Source organism: Stegodyphus dumicola, chromosome 6 (genome assembly GCF_044657685.1).
Source record: "Stegodyphus dumicola isolate Sdum_Otavi_A_Nest chromosome 6, ASM4465768v1".
Taxonomy (NCBI): domain Eukaryota; kingdom Metazoa; phylum Arthropoda; class Arachnida; order Araneae; family Eresidae; genus Stegodyphus; species Stegodyphus dumicola.
In genome coordinates, this window is record NC_140773.1 from 232,134,775 (window position 1) to 232,156,974 (window position 22,200).

Sequence of the window (22,200 nt, forward strand, 5' to 3'; positions counted from 1 at the left end):
AGTCCATGCGTCACTGTGGTGTGTCCGCCGCCAGTATATGCAAATAACACTTAATTAAAACGTATTTTTTAATGTAATATTATGAAGAGATTTATTCGCATTTACATATTAAAATATGTTTTTTCTTCTTCGTTGCATTTTGAGCATCACAGCTTTTATGAAACGCAAAGTAAAGAACTTTATACACTAGGTTATTTCCTGTGAAGTCCATCGAATAAACGCTATATTTGCCGATGTAAGCTCTAAAAAGCAGGGTTTCGTAAACTGTGGGTCGCGGGACCCGCAGCAGGTGGTCGCTAAAACTTTTAGCAGTTTTGATATTTCTTTAATATATTATAATAATTTTACAATTACCATAAACTTTTACACAATGTATCAGAAAGAAGATAAAGATAAGACAATAAAGACAAAGAGAAAAGTGAAACAATTGACAGCTTCGCACACGCGTGTGTCGGATTTGCGCTGCTACGTTTTTCTTTTTCTGATTCTTCTGACACCAATTGTTAACGTTATTTTCTTCCTTCACTTTCGTACGGGGTTCGTGTGGATTTGGAGAGAATAACGACGACATTTGATGAAGTATCGAAACACACTTTATTAGCCAGTATTGTCAGGACAGCTCCAAAACACGTTTTACAGTCGACGATGAACTTCTATAAACACGCTGACACGATCAGCGACACAGCGTTCAGATTATCAGGCTGTCACGGTGGAGACAGCTTCCTGAAAAGCACCTGACTCTGCTTTCCGGAGTATAGCTCCCGACTCTGCTTGGTCGTTCTCGGAACTCCAAGTACTCTGGAGACTCTCCACGCTACAACTCGCGATGCACTCGACTACACACGAGCACAGCTCCCGACTCTTCGGTTCAGTCGTTTCCGGAGCTCAACACGCTCTCTCGACGATGCACTGACAGCGATACACTAACAGACTCCTTCGGTGCACTCGACGACCCACTCGGCACTTGCTGCCTGGCTGTCAACTCGATCGACTCCGCAGGGATTAACTCCCTAGACACACTCTCGATGAGGGACACACACACTGACTGCGGACCAGCAGGGTTGATATAGCTTTCGGCTTGTGTTCGGGAACATTCTGGGCTAAACCGCTAAGAATTCGTTCCAGAAGGTTCTCCATCCGTCCATAGTATATCGCCAATTTTGTCGCCAAATGCACGATTTCTCGCGAAATATTGCAACCCTAAACCTGCTTTGCGGGGAGGCCATCTTACCTCGCCTGTACATTTCGTAACACTGCGCAATAGTTATGGGGGGGGGATCCCACAGAATTTTTGTAAATATTATGGGGTCCTGGAGTGTCACGAAAAAATCCCAGTGATAAAAGGGGGTCGCGACTGGAAAAAGTTTAATAAACACTGCTCCAAAGCTTTACTTTAATCTCAGATTAATATTCCCATGCTTATTAATTTCTAAGAAATTAATTAAATAGTGTTTCGTATTACTAAATATACCGTACTCATATGTCAGAACAAAATGGTCGAGAAATAAACAGTATTACACTGACGTTCACTTATGTAATCCAGATTAACGTTATTAACACTTCTTACGTCATGAGTTTGCTAAGAACAAGAGACTCTAGGAAATACGTTGTTAAGCCCGGCGAACAAGGATCTCAACGGATTAATCGACGGCTTAAAGAGGCGAAGCTTATAATAAGTGAGAGAAGACAGATTTAGATGCTTTTGGTTCATCAAAAATCAACTTTTGTCCTCGAAATAATATTTACTTGCATAAGAGGATTTCAGATTCAGCTAAAACCTATAATTGCAACTAGGCTCGTGCCAGTTTCTGTCGCAACTTCTATTAGTGTTCTCTGAAATCTGAGCTGTTATCTGCTTCTTGTAATATGCCTCAAATAAATATTGTCCTTTCAGTCCAAAACTGCTTAATGCCTTAGATATTAGTGCAGAGTACTGTCGTTAATAATGTAGTTTCACCGAGATTCCTTTTCATGGCATAAATATAAATAAAATGTTAATTATTTATTATGGATTAAAATTATATTTGCGTTCAAATCTAATTTTTGCGGGAAAATTATTTAGGAAATTTGAAGGAGAATCATACACCTTCTAACATGTAACTGTTGCAAGAATTGGAATACCTTATTTATTTTAAAAGCAATTACTTCAAACTTTTTACAGCTGACTACATAATATAGCTGCTTTTTGAAATAGTAATCAGAAAGTTTGTGTTGCCACAAATATTTGTATAATTTAATCCGCTTTGTGACAAAATATTTCGTCATGTTTCCACCTTGCGCGTACAGTTTAAAACATTCTATTGCATAATTTAATTCCATACTTAATTTATAGCTTTTATAACATTTGGAAACTACTGTGAACCAAACATTCTCAGAATTTCATGTTAAATACTTATTTTATTCGGAGCTGAGTTTATAAAATGTTTTTCTTTAAAAAAGATGTAATGTTTTTGTGCATAAAATGTTTTAATATTAAAATATTCATCACATTTCTGGTTCAGTTAGAAAATAGTGCCAACGTAAAGAATTCCGTCAAATTTCAAGTATGTATCATTAGCCATTTTTAAAACATCATAAGCGCAAGGTGGAAACACGACGAAAGCTTTTGTCACAAAGTGGATTAAATTACAAAAATATTTGTCGCAACACAAACCTTCTGGTTACTAGTTTCCAAAGCAGCTATGTTATGTAGTCAGCTGTAAAAGGTTGGAAGTAATTGCTTTTGAAATAAATAAAATATACTAATTTTTGCAACTGTAACATATTCGAAGTTCATAAGGGGCTTATTAAGGTGTATTAGCTCCCTTAATGCAAGGATTAAACATACTCATTAAATAAAACATAATACCTGGAATGGTATTATGTTTTATTAATTATTGCCGTTTATGGATTACGGCAAAGTTTCGAGAACTATCTGCCTAGGGGAAAGAATGCTTTCGTGGAGGATTCCCCGTTCGTGGGTATCAAGCCTCGAACCGAACTACCAGTGTTCGGCGACTTTACCGGTGGGCCACTGTGTGTTCCATAATACCTGAAACATTGCTACAGAAATGATTCATAACCTCGTTGGCGTTCCAGAAAATATTTAAAACATGTAGTTATTTCGATTTTTTTTTTTTTTTGAGTAAAAAATAACACATTATGCGCGGTTTTTAACCCTTTGCGCTCTAAGTACTCTTCCCGGGCACTCGAAGTGTGCCTCTCACGGCACATCAAGAATACACTGCACTGAAAATCACGGGATTGTAATTTACAGTTAAATTTAGTTGCATGTGATTTAATGTTTCGTTGACTTCCACATTTAGTCATTTGTTTTATAACGTATTTTCTTCCTCCTTACAGCATGCCTTTGGGGGGTGCAGAGGTAGCACCCTCGGAGTGTATTCGAGAGATCCAGGTTCGAGTCCAGGCGAGAGCATTGTAAATTTTTTAGGTACGCCTGCTTCAAAATAACCTATGACTTTGCAATTTGGCCGATAAAAATAAAAACGTACTGGAGAAACTTGTGATGGAAAATTGTGACGAAATTGTGATGGATGTCACCACGGAGGAATTTGTGATGGAAGAAGCATTACTTCAAGACAGCAGTGATAATGAATTTAGTGTGGATGAATATGGAAGTTATTCTGATGACAGCGACATTATCCACCAGTGAAAGAAATAAAAAGTATTATAACACAGTAATTCTAGTTAAAGTGATGAAAACGAGTCAGAAAATTTAGAATAAAAACTTTAATTTGTAAAATGTTCACATTATGATAATAACAAAAGAACGTTGAAATATCTCACCTTTTAAATTGAATACTAAAATGTTGCCTTCAAATAAATTACACATTGCACAGATAAAGCAAAAAAAAAGTCCGAGCTGATGAAAGCTTTAGACGAGAAAAATGCTCCAGTGCAAAAGCTTGAAATGGTCCACCAGGCGCAGAGCGGTTAAGTCCCTGAACACTGGTGGTAGTTCGGTCCGAGGTTCGAATTCAGCAAACGGGCTGGCTGCATTGGCAATTTCATGGTTTTCCCCAATGTAACATGTAAAATACGAGCGAGTTTCTCTTAGGAAGTCCTCCACGAAAGCATCTCCCCTTCTGTGTAGTGCCTTAGCGTGGAACATATGCATAAAAATAATAATAAAGGTTTGAAATGTGATTTATTAAAATACACCATTCCTGCAATAATAGCCTCTTTTCAATTTTCATCTAAGCAACGAAATTTAATACAAGTGGTTCTATCAGAGAAGTAATATTCTTCTTAATGATTATACGGCAAAAAAACGAATAATTGTCTTGTAATAAAGATTTGAAAATTAGGAAAGCAAACGGCAAGACATATGGCACAGAAAAGTTACGATTCCTCGCAGTACGATTACGATTCCATTGCGATTCCACACGATAATTCTCGTTTATTCTGACTAGTAAATTGCCTGTTCACAACATTCTTTACACAGAACTATTCATTAACAACCATCTGTTGACACAGTATAAGATCTTTAATTAATCTTTCACATTAAAGTTATATGTTTATCAACAAGTTATACGATTTAAAAGCCAAGAATGTGTTCAAGAACTTTGCTCCTAAATCGCAGCTTATTATAACATTTATTTCAATACATTGTTGCGAATTTTGTACATACGTAAATAATCTTTTTTTTTTAATTATATGCAAAATTACAGTTTCCTTTTAGCCCAAAGGGGCGTTAGCTCAGAAGGGCTGCGTTGAATCACTGTAAACGACTGTGTAACTTCTCAAATTGTCGCCACAAAATATTATCTTCCTGTATTATATTTAAGAAATTTAATAATGAAGAGTTTGTAGGAATGTGTGCGTGGTTCTTGCATTGTGAAAAAGCAGCGATACCTACGGCCATCCAATTTTGAATAACGCAGTACGAATGTGTCAACCTGAAAGACCGAACCTTGAATTTGGGTTTCGTTTTATTATGTGCTTCACATTTTTTAAACTTTAATAAATTTCTGACTAAGAAACTCAAAGATTTCAAAGCGAGCAGGAAAATAAAACGGAATAAAACATTTTTATCTCCAGTGAGCAAGAGTGTCTATGGGAAATTGTACAGATATGCTGTTTTTAAATATTTTCCGATTTTGCCGTTGAACCCAGTTTTATGTGGCCGAGAATGCAAAATTTAATAAATAAAGTAATCCCACAACCCGTTAATAACAAAAACAGATAAAAAAAGTGTTGTAAAGCCATCATAGTAAGGAACTGAACACTGATAAATAGAAATGAGAAAAAAACTGTAAAAGGAGAAAATGTATGCCAACACTTGAAGCTGCATCGAGAATTCTAAATGTATACTGCTACGCTGCTTCTAAATTTTTTAATTTTGATGTTGAAAAGTATAAGGCGTAAGTGCAAAGAAAATAATGCTTAGTAAAGCTAAAAAGACAAAAAGAAGGGGGTTAGTAGCAGTGAGTGTAATAGCAAATTGGTAGACTGCGAGGCCAGCAAGAATGTAAGACACCTTAACAAACTTTTTTCGGCGAACGGTAAAATGTGAAACCTTTCGGAATTTTTACAATAGTTTAGTATTTTGAATTTTTTTCCTGTTAAAAATTTGATGCGTCCTTCTCCCCATATTATTTTACTTCTCGACCAAGTAACTGCAGATATAACAGCGAAAATGTTGAGAGTTCGATACGTGATATTTTATTTTATTCCAGTTGTTGCTTTACTATCGTCAGAACAAAAAACCCCTTTAACACGTTCGATTCAAACTTTTTTTTCTTTCTTACACGGATTTTTTTTTGGGGGGGAAGGTTGAAAAAAAAGATTGAGATTTTGGTTTCGATGATTTCTTGAATTGGACGAGACATAAAAAAGGGCTTTTTTTTTTTTTTTTTTTTTTTTTTTTTTTTGGCGAGAGCAGTTTAGTATAGAAGTAAAACTCGAAAATGAAAACTAAAAAATGAAGAATGTGATTTATTTCTTTGAAGAAATGTTTACCGAAATCCAATTAAAGTGGAGATGAGAAGCATTTTTAAATTTTTTCTTTGAAGTCCAGATATATTTCGTGCCATTAAAAAGACTAATATGCTTAGTAGGGTATGTTTGACATTATGGCACCTTTGTGTTTTGAAATAAAAGTAGTTTAAGTGTATAAAAATAAGTGTAGTACGTTTTTGTAATAAGTCTTAATTTAAATTAATGCGAAAATATATTTCATTAAAAATATAAGTTAAAATTAGGACGCAAGTTAGTTTTTGATTTCACTCTTGTACGTAATGTATTCTCGAAATAAAGATTATTTAATTTGTTTAATTTTGAATTTTACATTGCCATGTTTTTCAGTTCTAGTAAATTTTCCCTTTTCTGCACATTCCCCCCCCCGCGTTTTTTCGAAACAAAGATGACTTCTGCACGGTGATGCATGGTGTCGCATCTTATTTTAATTGCTTGGCTGTTAACGAAGGGAAAAAGGCTGCTACGTAAAATAAGTTCCCTCTCCAACCTTAAATAAGTTTTTTATTCCGTTTGTTATTTTTTTTTTTCTGGCGGAGGAAACAGAATACTGTTATCTGCAAGGCAGTAACTTCCTAACAGAGTATCAAACCACCTGATCCCACAAGACCACAAAGAACAGAACTAACAGAATACAAATGTCATCAGGTCACATCTTGAAGGTTGCAGTTTAGAACTGAAACTTAACGTTATGCGAATCCGGACGTAGAGTTATGAACACCAGTGAAGACTGTTAACCTGATCACGCAGAACACGAAGGTACCGCGTTCAAATTCCAAATCATTATTTACTTTTAACATTAAATAAACCCAGATGTCCGCTTTTTATTATTTATTTGCAGCTATGCGGCCAGCCTTCGTCTGCCTTTTAAATGTACCGGGAAAATGCCTAAAGGGAACACCAAACGTTAAATTAAAAGACTGTGCGGAATTTTTTTTATTCTGCAGAATAACGTCATTAAAAAAAATTCTAAAAGGTTTCAGATTTTAAACTACGTCCAAAGGCGCGTTTTTTTTTTTAACCTTTTACCTTTATTTATTAAATATCACGTTCTTCGCAATTAAAGTATAAAATTCGGTTCAAGAGCAATATCGCAAAATAGTTTTAAATTGAGCATACCTTTAGAATTTCCGATACAGAGTCTCGCGCGTTGAAGATAATTATTTATTTTTTTTTTTTTTTCTGTACAACGTTGCCATGGCTCGCTTTGAAATCCTTGAGTTTGTTAATCAAAAATTCGTTAAAGTTGTACAAAATATAAAATCGATAATAAAACAATTCCAAATTTCATATTTGGGCATCCAGATGCCCATATTCGCAGTAGGATTAAGTCATTCAAAATTCGATTGCTCTATGCATCGTTGTTTTATCACAATGCGAGAAATTTATGCAGATTTCTCATTATTTAATTTCTTCAAATATAATGCAGGACTCTAACATTCGGTGGCAACAGTTTGAAAAGTGAAACGGACGTTCATAGTGAACGCAAAATCGCAAAATGAAAACAATAGCCACTTTGGACTTAAAAAAACCACAAATTAAAAAAAAATATTACATATAACAGAGTTACAATGAAATAAGCAATATCCCTCAATACAAATATGAATTATACTAATAAATAAATTAATCAAGTGCCCGTTGCCTTTTTTCAACAAACGTGCAGTATACAAGAGAAACAAATTAAAAAACTTCACAGAATTGATCGCTCTCATTTTTCCAAGTGGCAACAGTGCTAATTTTCAACAATCAGCAGTCCATTGAATGAACAGCTGTTGCCAAAACCACATTTCTAAAAGAATGTAACTATTCAAAATGATGCGATAAAATCGAAAAGATAAAATTAAAAAAAAACTCTGATTCGAATTTTGAAAAACTCGCTTCGAGGTGCACTGGCTCTTGTCTAGATGCACCTATGTACCACATTTCGTAGCCCTAGGTCTACTTGCTTACGCGCTGCACGAATGAAAGACACACAGACACATTCTTTTATTATACGTAGAGATTTCCTTCTAATTATATACTTATATAACCCTTAGTGGCATCTCTTCTGTATCATTATTTTGCGTTATTTATGCAAAACTATAGCCTCTTTGAAGACTTTATTTGTGAAAACAAGCGTCCTATACACAGAAAAAAAATCAAGTTTTATATGCATAGAAGTAAAATCGCCGTTGCATGATTAATTATAATATTCACTAAAATATTGTTATACAACAATTAAAGAATAACTTAACAAGTTTAAAAAAAATTAAAAGTCTTCGGAAAATATTTGGTCAATATTTAGAATTTTTATCAATTAGTTTAATTAATTTTTCCATCTTTTTTATATTTCAGTTCAGGATTTTAATTTTTACTAACAAAATAACATTTATCATTTCTAACTGAACTAGGATTTATATCCTCTTGAGACCCAAGCGCATGTTTGTTAACCGATTTTTACCAAACGTGAGATTAACCATTCTATTAGGACTACAAAACACCACATATAGTCAGTTTTCAAAAAAATTAAAAACATATATATATTTTAGCATGTCCATTTTTCGTAAGAAAGCAGATGGTAAACTTGAGATTTCTATGACCTATGTTAGACGCATCCCATTCTGATAAATTTAATCACTTGCCTAATTACCCTCTTTAAATTCTGACGAATTTATTTCTTCCAAGAAACCCCAGGAAAAGTAAAATTTTGAATCGATATCAAAGTTTTAGAAGTTGATGCAAGTAAAAAAATTAAAAAAATTATTGAGCAACGAAAGAAAAAGTCATAGTATTGAAAATATGTTTTCCAAGTGTTCTATAGTAAGAAATCTATAGTAGATAGTCTTGAATCAATTTAAAACTATTTTGCGATATTGCTCTTGTTCGAGATAACAGCTACGATGTTTTTTACAGTAATTACGACATAAAGGGGTGCTTATACTAAAGTGAATATTCGTTGTTTATTCACACTAATTTATTGTACGTTAAGATTCATTGCCAAAATAATGATTTAGAAAAATAGAACAGTTTGATAGTGCTCTTCCGTAGTCTGTTAACAAGATGTTCCATAAATATAACTTTGTGCCTTAAAGATTTAAGTACTGATTAAGTTAGAGAGTGAAATCTTAGTTAAGTAACGCAACAATCGAGTATAGATTAAAAGGAATTGCTTTTGCATATTTCACTGTAAAAGTTTGAATCACTATTGAAATTGTTGCCGCCAGATATTACAGCCCTGTACTATATTTAAGTAAGTTAAATAACGAAGAATCTGCATGTCAAATTTTGAATAACATAGTCCTCCACTCGAATATGGGCATCTGGAATCCCAAATTTGGATGTTTATTGTCTGTTTCATGTTTCGCAAAAATTTCCACGAACTCTACAGTTTCAAAGAGTTCCATTAACATCGCGTGCATCTTTAAGCACTGATACTTCAAGCGCGAGGTTTCTTTACATGTCTTACTAGTATTATGCTGGCAGCATAGCAACGCAAAGACGTTACAATGTCTGTCTGACTGGAGTAGATAAGGACAGACGTATTGGGGGACCGCACTAATCTGCTGGAATATGAATGCCAGGATAAATATCTGGACCAGATCATCACTTGTGCTGAAAATTGGATTTACTTCAACAACACAGGTGAGAAAAGGGGGTTCCGTCTTCTCCCGGTGAGCCCGTCGACAGTGTCGCAAAGCGTAATTTGACTAGCAAAAATACATGCTTTGTATCTGCTGGAAATGTCGTACAAAGAATATCTGGATAAGGGTAAAACCCTTTACAGTAACAAGTACATCTACATGCTATGACAAGTACATCTATATGCTACATGCATATACATCTACATGCTACAACAAGTACAGTGGTGGCCAAAATTGTGGACACTTTTAGAAATTTTTATGTTTTTGAACTTTGTATGCTTATAGAAAAAGTTACGTTTCACAAAATGCAAACTTGTATATATCATTTTAAAGAGAATTTATTACTGAATTCAATACAAAACGCAAAATTCAATTATTTGCAATACAAAAAAGTTAAACGATAATAGTTATCGATATACATTAGATAGTGATGATTGCAGTGAGTTATCAGTACTTAGTAGGATACCCTTTATTTTTGATTACAGCTCCACATCGACGTTTCATTGAGCTGACAAGAGTTTTAAGCTCTTCTTTCGTTATTACATGATGCCAGGAAACAATTATAGCATCGATTAGTTCCCTTTAATTTGATGGGCGCCTCATTCGGACAAGAGGTTTCACACGGTGCCACAAATTTTCGATAGGATTGAGGTCAGGACTGTTTCCTGGCCATGACAACAATTTAATGCTCTTTGTACGAAACCACCCTTTCGATATTTTAGCCGTGTGGCAAGGAGTAGGATCCCGCTGAAAAATAAACGAAGCATTGTTGGGAAAGAGATCTCTGATGGAAGGTAGAAGTTTTGGTTCTAGAATAGTGTCAATGTATTTTCTGGAATTCAGTGTCCCATCGATGACATAAAGGCGACCAATACCATCTGCTGACATGCATGACCAAATCATAACACTAACTGGGTTCTTCACAGTTCCTTGAATACAGTCAGGATGTAGCTCTTCTCCTATTCTACGTCTTACATATTTTCGCCCATCACTACCGAATAACGATATCTTCACTCCATATAACTTGTGACCACTGACTGTCCAATTAATGTGTTCCTTTGCCCAATGTAGTCTTTTTTTTCGTTGCTGAAAATTAAGATAAGGCTTTTTTTCGTGGAATTCTACCTCTCAGTCCAACATCTGTTAATCTGCTCCTGATTGTTCTTGAACTGACAGAAACACCAGCATCATTCAGATCACTTCTGATGAGCGCTGATGACATATTTCTATCTTGGAGACATAGTCGTTTTATTCTTCTGTCATCAATAGATGTGGTGCACCTTTTTCGGCCTTTTCCTTCTTTGTTTTTTATTGAATTTTTCTCCTGATATCGTAAACAAAACTTTCGGACTCCAGATGTAGTCACTGATCCACCCACCTGTCTTACAATTTCAGCATAGGAAAGACCACTTTCTCGTAACACAATAATATTACATCTCTTTCTAGGTGTCCAATCTACTCTTTTATTTGATGTCATTGCTTCTTGACTAAATATTAAAAATTTTTACAAAAATTCCTACTTGTAATTGCAGTGTGTAAGAAACAGGTCCTCCTTCTACAGAACAAAGCAAAATAATAAATTGTTTCAAGTGTAAACATGATATCAGCTTCTACTAGCAGTTACTAACATTTGTTTGGTTCTCAGAACAAGAACAGTGATTGGCCAGGAAAGCTAGACATTACAAACCAGTTCATAACTGTGTTTTTTATTTATATTAAAGTACATATAACTTTTTTTGTATTGCAAATAATTGAATTTTGTGTTTTGTATTGAATCCAGTAACAAATTCTCTTTAAAATGATATATACAAGTTTGCATTTTGCGAAAGTAACATTTTCTATAAGCATACAAAGTTCAAAAACATAAAAAGTTTCAAAAGTGTCCACAATTTTGGCCACCACTGTATATCTACATGCTACATGCATGTACATCAACATGCTACAACAAGTACATCTACGTGCATGTACAGCTACATGCTAGCCCTTGCTGACGCTGCTACGAAGTTAAAAACGTCGAGCTTATTTCCGGTGCAAAAAGGTAATTTTGCATTAAGATAATACAAGACCACATGTGTCTGCATTCACCGGCAAGATTCTGTTACGGACTCGAATAGGATTCCTTTCTTCCATTCTGCACAGGATGTCCGAAATGAGGTTGATGTGTTTTTGGACTCGCGATCATTAAATTTCTGGACCGAAGACTTTGAAAAACTACCCAAAACGTGGGCAGAAAATCATAGATTTAGGTTGCGATTACTAACCGCGATTACTTAGAGGTACTACTTTCATGTTTTTTTAACTTTATTAAAATCGTTTTTTGGCAGAAAACATTCGTTACAACGAGATACATATTAAAAGAGTAAAATAAATAATCAAATAATTAGCTTGATACCGTGAAAATAAGAAGAGAACTTTAAGCAGTTTATAACTAAATAAATACATACTTATTCTTACACATTAAATGCCTTAATATCTTTAAAGTTATATATCTTACCTAATCTTCGAAATGAATCGGAAATTTAAAAAGTTCTATTATAAGTTAAACTTTTTAATTTAAATTTTATTTATTATTTTAGATTTTTTAAGAAATGAGACATTCTATCTTAATGCTCGATAGGTAAATATTAACAGAAATTTCAATTCCTAATAAAATTAAACAGAAACAATCGAGTTCAGTGCGATAAAAAAAGCTGCAAATTTTATAAAAAGATTCGCTTTAGTTTAAACAGAAGGCTTTTGTAAATACTACTTTCGTTCTTCCAAAACATTCGATTAAATATTTTAAATAGCTTTATTTTTGTTGGGCAGAGCATGAAATATGTTATAAAGCATCTTTTTGGAAAAAAGTAAAGATAACACAGATACATATTTTATGCAAAACCCGCTTTCATCAGTTCCGTGGATTTAAGCTTATGTTTTTTTAATATTTTTTCCTCCTCATGGCAGAAAATTTATTCAAATGCTTCGAAAACCGCAGAAGCTATTTTTTCCTTCTTCTTTGTTACTGAAGGATAACTGTCACTCTTAAAAACTTCACATAGCTCTTTCTTCTTGCAAAGTTTTGTATTTTTACCGTTCTTGACCTGGAGGCTTTTATTTCGAGCTTGATAACAGCAAACTGCGATTCCTTCTTAAAGTGAAACATATGCAAATATTTTCTCAGCCATTCCTTAGTACTTCGGGGTTCGGAATGTACTTTAAAACTTTTATCTTCCGAAACCACACACGCACACCTGGGTATGTTACATTGGATATTTCATGTTAATTTGCTTCGCAGCGGATGCAATTTAATTTCTTTTTAACGTAATACGGACGAAAAGAAGGATACCTCCCCGGAAATCTAAATACTAAGTAAATACTTTGTTTTTACCCCCTTTAAAGAATAGATTTTGTTTCTCTTTCACATATATAATTTTCGAAACAAGAAAGTCAGTTCAAGAATTTTTTTTCACGAAATTTGAAATTAGTTTGAATTTGAATCATTTTTTTATTTCGATATTGAAAGCTGTGGCATATTGCGACGAGTATAGGATTAGGATTAGGAACGGGGGACGTGGGCATCATCCCTTTACCGTTATGGTTAATTGGTTTAGCGCCACGTCCTCCAATATCCAGAGCAAGGCCAGAATAAGGCCACACGTGAGACTCGCACCAGACGCCCAGACCCAGCACCCTATTCATCCGGGTAGCAGTCCAGCCGACCAAAGTGCTCCCGAGGAATACTCTAAGCCAAAATGCCAGGTCCAGTGTTAATTTGTAGATTACCGAAAACTGGCGAATCAGACTTTCAAACTTTGTTTTAGAACACAACGCTGTACGTGACAGACATGAAGGTTTTGACTGAACCTTTATATTCAGAAAATAATTAGTCCACCAGCGGCCGAGCGGTAGACTCGCGGAAAACTGGAAATTCCGACCTTGGCTCGATTCCAGGCGAACGAACTGGTTGCACTCGAGTTTTCCTCATGTGCATTATATGTGTTTATTATTGCACTTTGTATTATTGTATATTGTACTACCTCTATTGCATATTCTATTACCTATATAGCCTCATTGATTGTACACTACCATCGCTACTGCACTGCGCGTGTTAACATGCTAATATCTCAGATTATTACTCATGTGTCCTGTGTAATACGTACTGTGTACATGTGCACTGCGTTACTGTGTACATGAGCATATGAGTATCGCATTTTATGCGTTCATTATTGCATATTGTGTCACTGTACATTGTATTACTTCTTATGCATATTTGTATTGTGTATTGTATTAAGTGTTTAAGTGTTTTGGGGTACCTTCTCAAGTGTCTTTAAGTGTTTAGATGTCTGAAGCGTCTTAGGTGTTTTAAATGTTTAAAAATGTTTGAGGTGTTTGTAGCGTTTATGCATTCTTCTTTGTACAAACAAGACTACCCCACCCAAAAATGTACATCAAATATCAGTATAGCACAATGTTGCCCCTGTATGGCTATGTTTAATCTGAATGGAGTATCAATAAGCTCCCGATGCGGCTCCAAGCAGTTGTTGCATTTGGATAGTGGAGTGCGTGGGACATATGCCTGCTTACCCCTGTTAAACACCAGGCGTCCCCGGCCTCCGTCACCTGTGTAACGTGTACACGAGCCAGTTCATCTTTGGAAGGTCCTCTAAGACGACATCCCTCCCCTTAGGCGGATCATGCTTGTTTACCCATGTTATACATCAGGCGTCCCGGTCCACCGTCACCTACCTACCTACCCACCCTTAGGCGGATAGTCTTAAAGTGTTTTGCCGTAATCAACTAAAAAGAGAAAATAATTTATCGCTTTACCACAAGAACTTCCTTCTTGCTGTTCAGCGTTATCAGTGTGTTCTTTCCTTATCATGCAATTTGTCCCTTTGGCCTTCTTCCCACCTCCCTCTGTCACGTTAAGTGGGTTTACTGATATGAATTTTGCATTGCTGCAATAAGAATCTAGCATGCGAATCTAGCTGCAATAAGAATGAATGCGACAGTAGGCCTGTTTATTTTTATTTTTTCCCAATCTTAATAACTTCTTTCGGGGGGAGATTATGTGGGGTAGAACGGATTATATGCAATGCATAAAGAAAAGTTTATTGTTAGGAAAATTCAAAATCAAAATTTGTAATAAAGTTATCTAGAGATTGCCACTGAATATAAGCGTGTCAATGGCCGCTTTAATAAAAATAAAACCATGTAAACTGTTCTATCAAACATAATAGAAAACTATTTATTACTTTATAACGTAATTTCTCTCTCTATCCAGCATGCGTTCGCAGAGTATTGGTAACACACTCAGCGGGTAAGTCCTTCGAGTTTCGTTGCTGACTTTACATGTCTCCTGCTTCAAAATGATTTAATATCTCTACAGTGGCGCCCGAACTAAAACCGTGGTGGATAATACTTAGTCACCGCCAGGATCTAGTCATCCTAATCCCCAGCTGCCTTTAAAAGTAGAGTATATAAGGTATTTTCTACCTCCTTTCAGCATGCCTTCGTGATGTAACGGTAGCACACTCGGCGCATATTCGAGAGTCCCGGGAAGGACATTGCTCATTTTTCGTGTCTTTCAAACAAACCTAATGTCTCTACAATCTATTTAATATATTGCAGAGATTGATTTCTTTTAACTTATGTGTTCATGACAAAACTTCAGAAATTAAGTGTTAGAAATTTAAAAAAAAAAAAAAAAAAAAAAAGACAATAAATTTAGAATTACCTTTCAGATTGTTGCCACCAAATACGATAATGCAGCATCCACCGTAATATAGTCGACTGCTTATACAACAAGCGCCAGACGTTCAAGTTTAAAAAATATGTTTTGAAAAATGTTAAAAGAGTAAAGTCTTTCGAAAGTTTGTGTCAGGTAACTTTGAAAAGAATATTGAAAATTAATGGATGACTTCTTTCAGTGTTTTAGAAAGCATTTCTGTAAGTTTTGCGTAAATACGATTAATTTTAGAGATGAATAACACATGGCGCTTGTCTTCCGTACAAGATGAAAATCGTATCATGCGCTAATTGAATAAAGCATTCCACAGTAGGAGTTAAAGATTTCACAAACCTAAATGAACAATAAATGTTTATTCATTCACTTCCTTAATAAAGTTTCTATTAAGACTCTCTAAGCGGCAAGGCTGTATATATACGGCCTAGAATATGTTTTGTGATATATGTAAAAACGTATATATATGTGCATATTAAAATATGTCAAAGAAATTAAGGCAATATATCAAAAGTACACAAATCCAGGTATGAAATACCAGCAGAGTTTTTTTACATTAAAATCAAAAAAATAATTTGTTCTCATAGTAGTTATGGGAAATGTGTGCTTTCTTAGCGAAAAGCCTGGCCGCTCAGCTCAAAGGGGTTAATGCGTATCATTGTTTGATACTTTATTTGATAATGCTGGCCTCAGTATTTCTGAAAGATTGGCAAGAACTGACCGGAATTGAAAGAAATACATAACTTGATGCAGCCACTAGTTGAATTACATAATAGGGGGACCGGAAAGTAATGTCGCCTTCTTACATTAAATTCAAACGAATAAATTTGTAACACGCTTTTATTTTTAATCAATAATATAATCACCTTTGTTATCAGCAACTTTTTGCCATTTAGTATGCAGATTTCAATCCCAGACCGATAAAAATAAATTGGTTTTTGAGTAAAATATCTCGAGAGGGCATTTTGGACATCATCCAAATTTTCAAATTTTTATGGATCGGAATAAATGGAAATCCGAGGGTGCGATATCGGGTGAATAGGGTGAGTGAGGCAGTACCTCCCACCGTAGTTCATTATATTTTTCCAGTGTTCGTCTAGCACAGTGCGGTCTTGCATTGTCGAGTTGGAGAATGATGCCTCTTCCGTTGACAATCGCCAGATATTTTTCGATTAAAGATTGGTTCACTAGTTACAATTGTTCACAGTAAAGGGCTACATTAACAGTTTTTCAAGGTTTCAGTGATTCAAAATGAACAATTACACGAATACCCCATCAAACACCCAGAAGCGCCTTTTCGGAATGTAAACCCCTTGTAACCCCTATTAAAACTGCCTTTTGAGTTTTGGATTATCATATAGGACTTATGTTTTAGTCTCCATTCATCAAACCATCCAAAAACAGATTATGGGGGACTCAAACACCTGCTTTGCTTATTTTTCCATTCTGCTTTGAATGTTCTTGGATGGTCGATCGAGGTTGGTTAAAGAGTGTTTGACATGGATTTGCTTCCACTTCTGCCCTCAGCATGTTGTTGTCGACATGCGCAGAAACGACATTACTTTCCGGTCTCCGTATTATTTTTTCAATTTAAAAAGTGAAATCTATAGCCTGTTTCTCTTTTATATGTGTTTTATATTGTTATTATGAGATTCTAAACTCTTTTGAGGACATGCAATCCATCGACGCATTATCTGCCTGAGTCCTTTAACTAAGCAAATGCTTTCGCTCTTCAAAGACAACGTTTTCAAGTCGAAATAGCTATTAGCCTTATCAATAGCTCAGTACCCTTCCAGGAGTATTGGAGTTTCGATTTTCAAGTAAAGCGATGCAAATGGCGTCTCATTTGCCTGAAGTGTAATGAGTGAGGAACACAATGGAGGTCTTGAAGTCAAATGAACTCTGGAATAGGTCGGAGATAGTAAAGATAAATGTAGTGTCCAATCCTTAATGGAGAGCGCAGGGATAAACTGAAATTCGTGTCTGTGAGTAGTTGTCCACGGGTAAATGGGACGGTTAGGATGCGATTAAACTTTAGATAAAGTCATATACATCCTAACGACTTCAGTCGGAATCTTTTTAATGGAAATGCAATAACTCTACCTGGAAGAAATCAAGACTAACACAGAATAAGTCAAAATGAAATATCTATTTAAAACACATAAATAAAAGACTCTAAATAATCAAAATGTAAATTGGAAGTTTATGAGACCTTTCAAAATGCAACGTATATAAGGAAAACAGAAATTGTGAAAACATAGAAAAACTGAAATCACGTAATTGGTCAAGGCGCCATGTTACAATAAAGAATTTGTTAATTTAATGACCTTATATGAACATTTTGTAAAGTTGAAGCGATGAAAAGTACCTAAAAGTATAGCTTTTAATAAAAGATCGCTTAAATTCGGTGTCATTATAGATTCCACGGTTAGACTTTCTACGGATTTAATTCAATTTTAGTTCTTATCTACAGTCGCCTTTTGCATTATTTATTAGTTTTAATTGTTAATTTCAGAGAAAACTTATTTTCATAACCTATTCCATATCTGAAAATATGTTAGAGATGTGTAAAATAAGTTCAAACGGAATAGTGGTTAGCGACGCTGCCTGTCGTACCGAAGTGCCCGAGTTCGAGTCCTGGAGAAGGCATATGGCTGTTTGTAAATGTATAGGGTCTGTGCAGCATGGAGGCGCTCTAAGTATGAGGAGATACTGAAGTTCTGTCGAGAGGCTGCTGGTAGGGGAAGAGGGATGGATGACCCTTTGGACCCGTTTCCCACCCCGGGGTGCTCTCCATCAAAACTGGGGGCGGATCTGAGCAAAGTCGTGCTGGTGCTCAAGGCTTGACAGCGACAGGCGCAATCTTGCACTCGTTGCCACTATTAATTCCGTGGGCTTGTTTTGATGTTACTGTCAAACAAATGAGATAAGTCACAACAGAAAACATTCAACCTTTTAAAAATGTAAAATAATAATTTTTGTATAGGTGTTTCCCCAAAATAGCTGTGTTCGAGAGCTAGAAGGAATGTAGAATTTCCATCCCACAAAGCCTGGTACCCCACTTTCGTACATCCTTGATTAATAGACGGGGAGAAATTTGCTTGTGAATAACGTTTCTCTATTAAATATTAGGCCTTGAAGCATTTAATATCGTAACGCCTTTAGGGTACTCAAAATATTTGTGATTTCGTAAAACAATCTGAGACATTATCTACCCATTTTATTGTTAATCCATGAATTGAAATTTCTTAGACAATAACGAAGAATGATCGTCGTCGCCAATAGCATTATCCTGCGTAATTTGTTGATATATAGTTCATTTAGTTTTCAGAGGCTACGTAGAAATTCAAGGAATTTAACAAGATTATTATACAAAATGGTAACGCATTTAAATATCGTACAAACTCATTTTATGTTAACTCCTTCCTCTTATACGGAATTTTCCTTCTTTTCAGCAGCTTCGTATGCTCGTTAATTCATATTTCGTAAGTGAAAAAGGAAGACGCAAGCGAAAAATCCTTTTTTTTTTTTTTTTACTTACAATGCCTGTCATAAAATAGCCCTGCCACACAATATATGTTTTTATTTCCTTGTATGAAGTGAAAACAAAGTATTGTAATAGCGAAAAAATTTCAGGCATCATATTTCAAAGAAAATATGCATTTTGACCGCTATCGAATGTACTTTTAACGATGTTTTTGCATGACATCTGCACGTGAGGACAGAATAAAAGACTCTTTCCCCCAAAAAAATTATAAAACTCATTTAAAATGAATTCTGAAAAGAATTTTTTCGTAGTGTCTGTACGTACGTATGTATCTCGCATAACTCAAAAATGAGTAGTCTCAGAACGTTGAAATTTTGTATATAGGACTGCTACAGCATGTAGATGTGCACCTCGTATTTTGGTTGCAATTGGCCGCACCAAACGTATATATATATATATATATTAATCGGCTCAATATATATATATAATGCTATCTACTCTGCTAATCGGCTCAGTGATCTGAGTTTCTTTACTCTTATATGTTTGTAAATTGTGCATTTTTTAAAAATGATTGAATTATATTGTTCTTATCTTCTAGTTTTCTTTATTATTTATGCCTAATCTGCATGCAATATTTGTGGAGTTATGAACAATTTAAAAGTTGTTCATTTGCCGCTAAGCTTAATCCATTCTGGAACTTATCCGAGAAAATAAATGGTTTATATTTATTTTGTAATTTTTAATATAGATTTTTGAGTTTTTATTAATTTTTGCCTTTTCGCGAAGTGAAAACTGAATTAATTGAATGCGAAATACTGAATCATCTGTATTGAAAAACAGTTTCTTTTTTATTGTTTGTTTAATTTCTTTATTACTGTTAATCCATGAATCGTTTTAGATTTATTATAGTATTTAAATAGAGCATGTGGCAGCGATTAGATAATTCTTAGAATGATATTAATTTTGTTCATTCTGAGTTAAAAAAAAATGAATAAAATGTACCGCTTTTAAGTGAAGCTAGCACCCGAGTTTCACTATTGTAAGCAAATATAGTAAACTTTAAAAGTTGCATTTATTCTATTGTGGATTATGCGCTATTGACAAAGGAGATTTAATTCAGTCCAATAAGTTTAAATGAAACGCAAGAAAAAATGCGTACATTCCGTGCGAGGAAGTCATGTAATGTACACATCAGATTTTTTGTTGATGCATTACTTATTCAATATATTTTAATCCTGTCTCATAATTCAGAGAGGGCCCGGCAATGATAAACTCGGGACAAGAGATCTCTCTTACCATACATCAACAATCATAAATCCTTTTATGAGCCTAACATGACCTCGGCAGAAATTCAAAAAGCACACCATATAGTCGTTTCGCGGTCAATATAAAGGATTTTTGCAGTGGAAATACTTTCCAAAACTTTCGTATAACTCTTTTATGCTCCATAAAAACATTTACTGAGAGCTACTTAGTCATAAAAGGATAAACTTCAGCTCAAAAAGTTTTCATTTATACATCGTTGTGTTTGCATCGTACAGAAGTCCTACTTAAGCACTTAAAAGAAGCTTTTTATGTCTTTGATTAAAGCAGAAACGAAGTAAAAAACAATGTTACTCAAGATGTTATTTGCATTATCATCCATTCAAATGCACCCACCTTCATCCTTTCAAGAGTCAACAATTTCTGAAGTCAAGCTTCAGTATCGCTTGTTTCATGCAGCTAAAGAAGAATACATTTTATATTCTTGAGGAAAATGCATATAATGTTTGAATCAATTGTAGTTTAATTAGGACTGTATGCAGATGTATAATGTTATTAACAGAAACACTCTTTTGTCAACATCACAAAGTAAATACAATTTAAGATACCGATAAAATACAACTTTCAAGCAATTAATAGAGAACATAAAGCATTAGTTAATTACTTATTAATTAAAATCATTTAAAAATCATTGCGTTACGCTTTGATGCATCATATATGAAATCCAAATTACAATAAATTATATTAAAGAGTTCCGTCGACGCAAATACAGCCTGAACTGCAAATTTCAAATAACTTAAAATACTATTACTTAAGTTTGAAAAAAGGTTATTCTTGTAATAATTTATTTTAAAACATCTGATGTGTACTCCACATGACTTTCTTGTACGGAATATTAAATTATGGGCTTTTTTCTTACATTTCATTTAAAGTTATTGGATTGTATCTACTTCGTCGATACCACATAAACCACAATAGAATAAACGCACTCCTTCAAATTCACTATATTTGTCTACCATAACCACACTCTCGCGCTAGGTCCACTTAACAGCGTTACATTTCTTTCATTTTATAACTCAGAATGCACAAAATTTATCATTTGAAAAATTATCTAATTGTTGCCACAGGTTCTATTCAAATGCTATAATAAATCTGAAACGATGTATAAAAGAAATTAAGCAAACAAAAATGAAATAGTTTTTCACAGACGATTAATTCAGTTTTCACTTCGCGACAAGGAAAAAATACATAAAACTCAAAATATATTAAAAATTACGAAAGAAATCTTAAACACTTATTTCCTCGAATAAATTCCAGAATGGATTAAGCATGATTTAATTCGCAATAATAAAAGAAGGCGTTATCTTTGTTGTTTCGAAGCATAGTTTATCTAGACTGGCAACGAATCCACTGTTCTAAGTTTCAAATGTAAACAAACATGGCCGCCATTGCAAAAATAATTAGGCTTAGACGCACTTGAACAACTTTTAAATTGTTGATAATTCTTCAAATATTTCGTGCTAAAAGCATAAAACCCTTAAATAGAAGATAAGAACAACATAATTCAGCCATTTTTAAAGCAAAACATGCACAATTTACAAACATATAAGAACTGAGCTCATTGTGCCGAGTAACAGGATGGATATATATGTGATGTACCAGCTTTTGTCCAGAATAAATAGAATGCTGAAGAATCATAAATGTAGTCGTAGCTTAAATAATCAGACGATAAGTTTGAAAAACAGGATCCATTATTTATTATTCAGGAGAAAATAGTAGTTACAAAAATCAGATATCCGGAGTAAATAAAAAGAATTACTAATAACTTTTTGTATGAAGTTTACTGCATCGTGACGTTTAAGAAAAAGCCCCGATATTCCTTTTGCGAGTCATTTTATGTCCTCTGGAAAGGCGGAGTTTCCAAGAAATGACGTCAGCCTCGTCAGCCAATCCAGTTCGCTTGAAATATTTCCAGAACATTCTACAACTGTACGTGTAGAAAAGGTGGAAAAAACAACTTAACTACGGGCCTGTGGATTTAATTCCACGTACTTTCAAATAAGAGAACGTCGCCATTAAAAATGAAAAGAACATACAGTTAGAATTTTAAGTGTATTCTTGATTAT

At 34.5% G+C, this 22,200-nt stretch overlaps 1 protein-coding gene and 1 long non-coding RNA gene across 3 annotated transcripts in view; one reads left to right on the top strand and one right to left on the bottom strand.

Moving 5' to 3' along the window:
- Nucleotides 1-5,496, top strand: part of LOC146996990 (uncharacterized) — a 65,398-nt gene extending 59,902 nt beyond the window's left edge. Inside the window, exon 3 of the long non-coding RNA XR_015041850.1 lies at nt 3,343-5,496. This is a non-coding gene — a long non-coding RNA (uncharacterized LOC146996990). The remainder of the gene's footprint in view (nt 1-3,342) is intronic.
- LOC118181882 (zwei Ig domain protein zig-8-like) overlaps nt 1-22,200 on the bottom strand; it is a 762,563-nt gene that overhangs the window by 294,227 nt on the left and 446,136 nt on the right. The window lies entirely within an intron of this gene.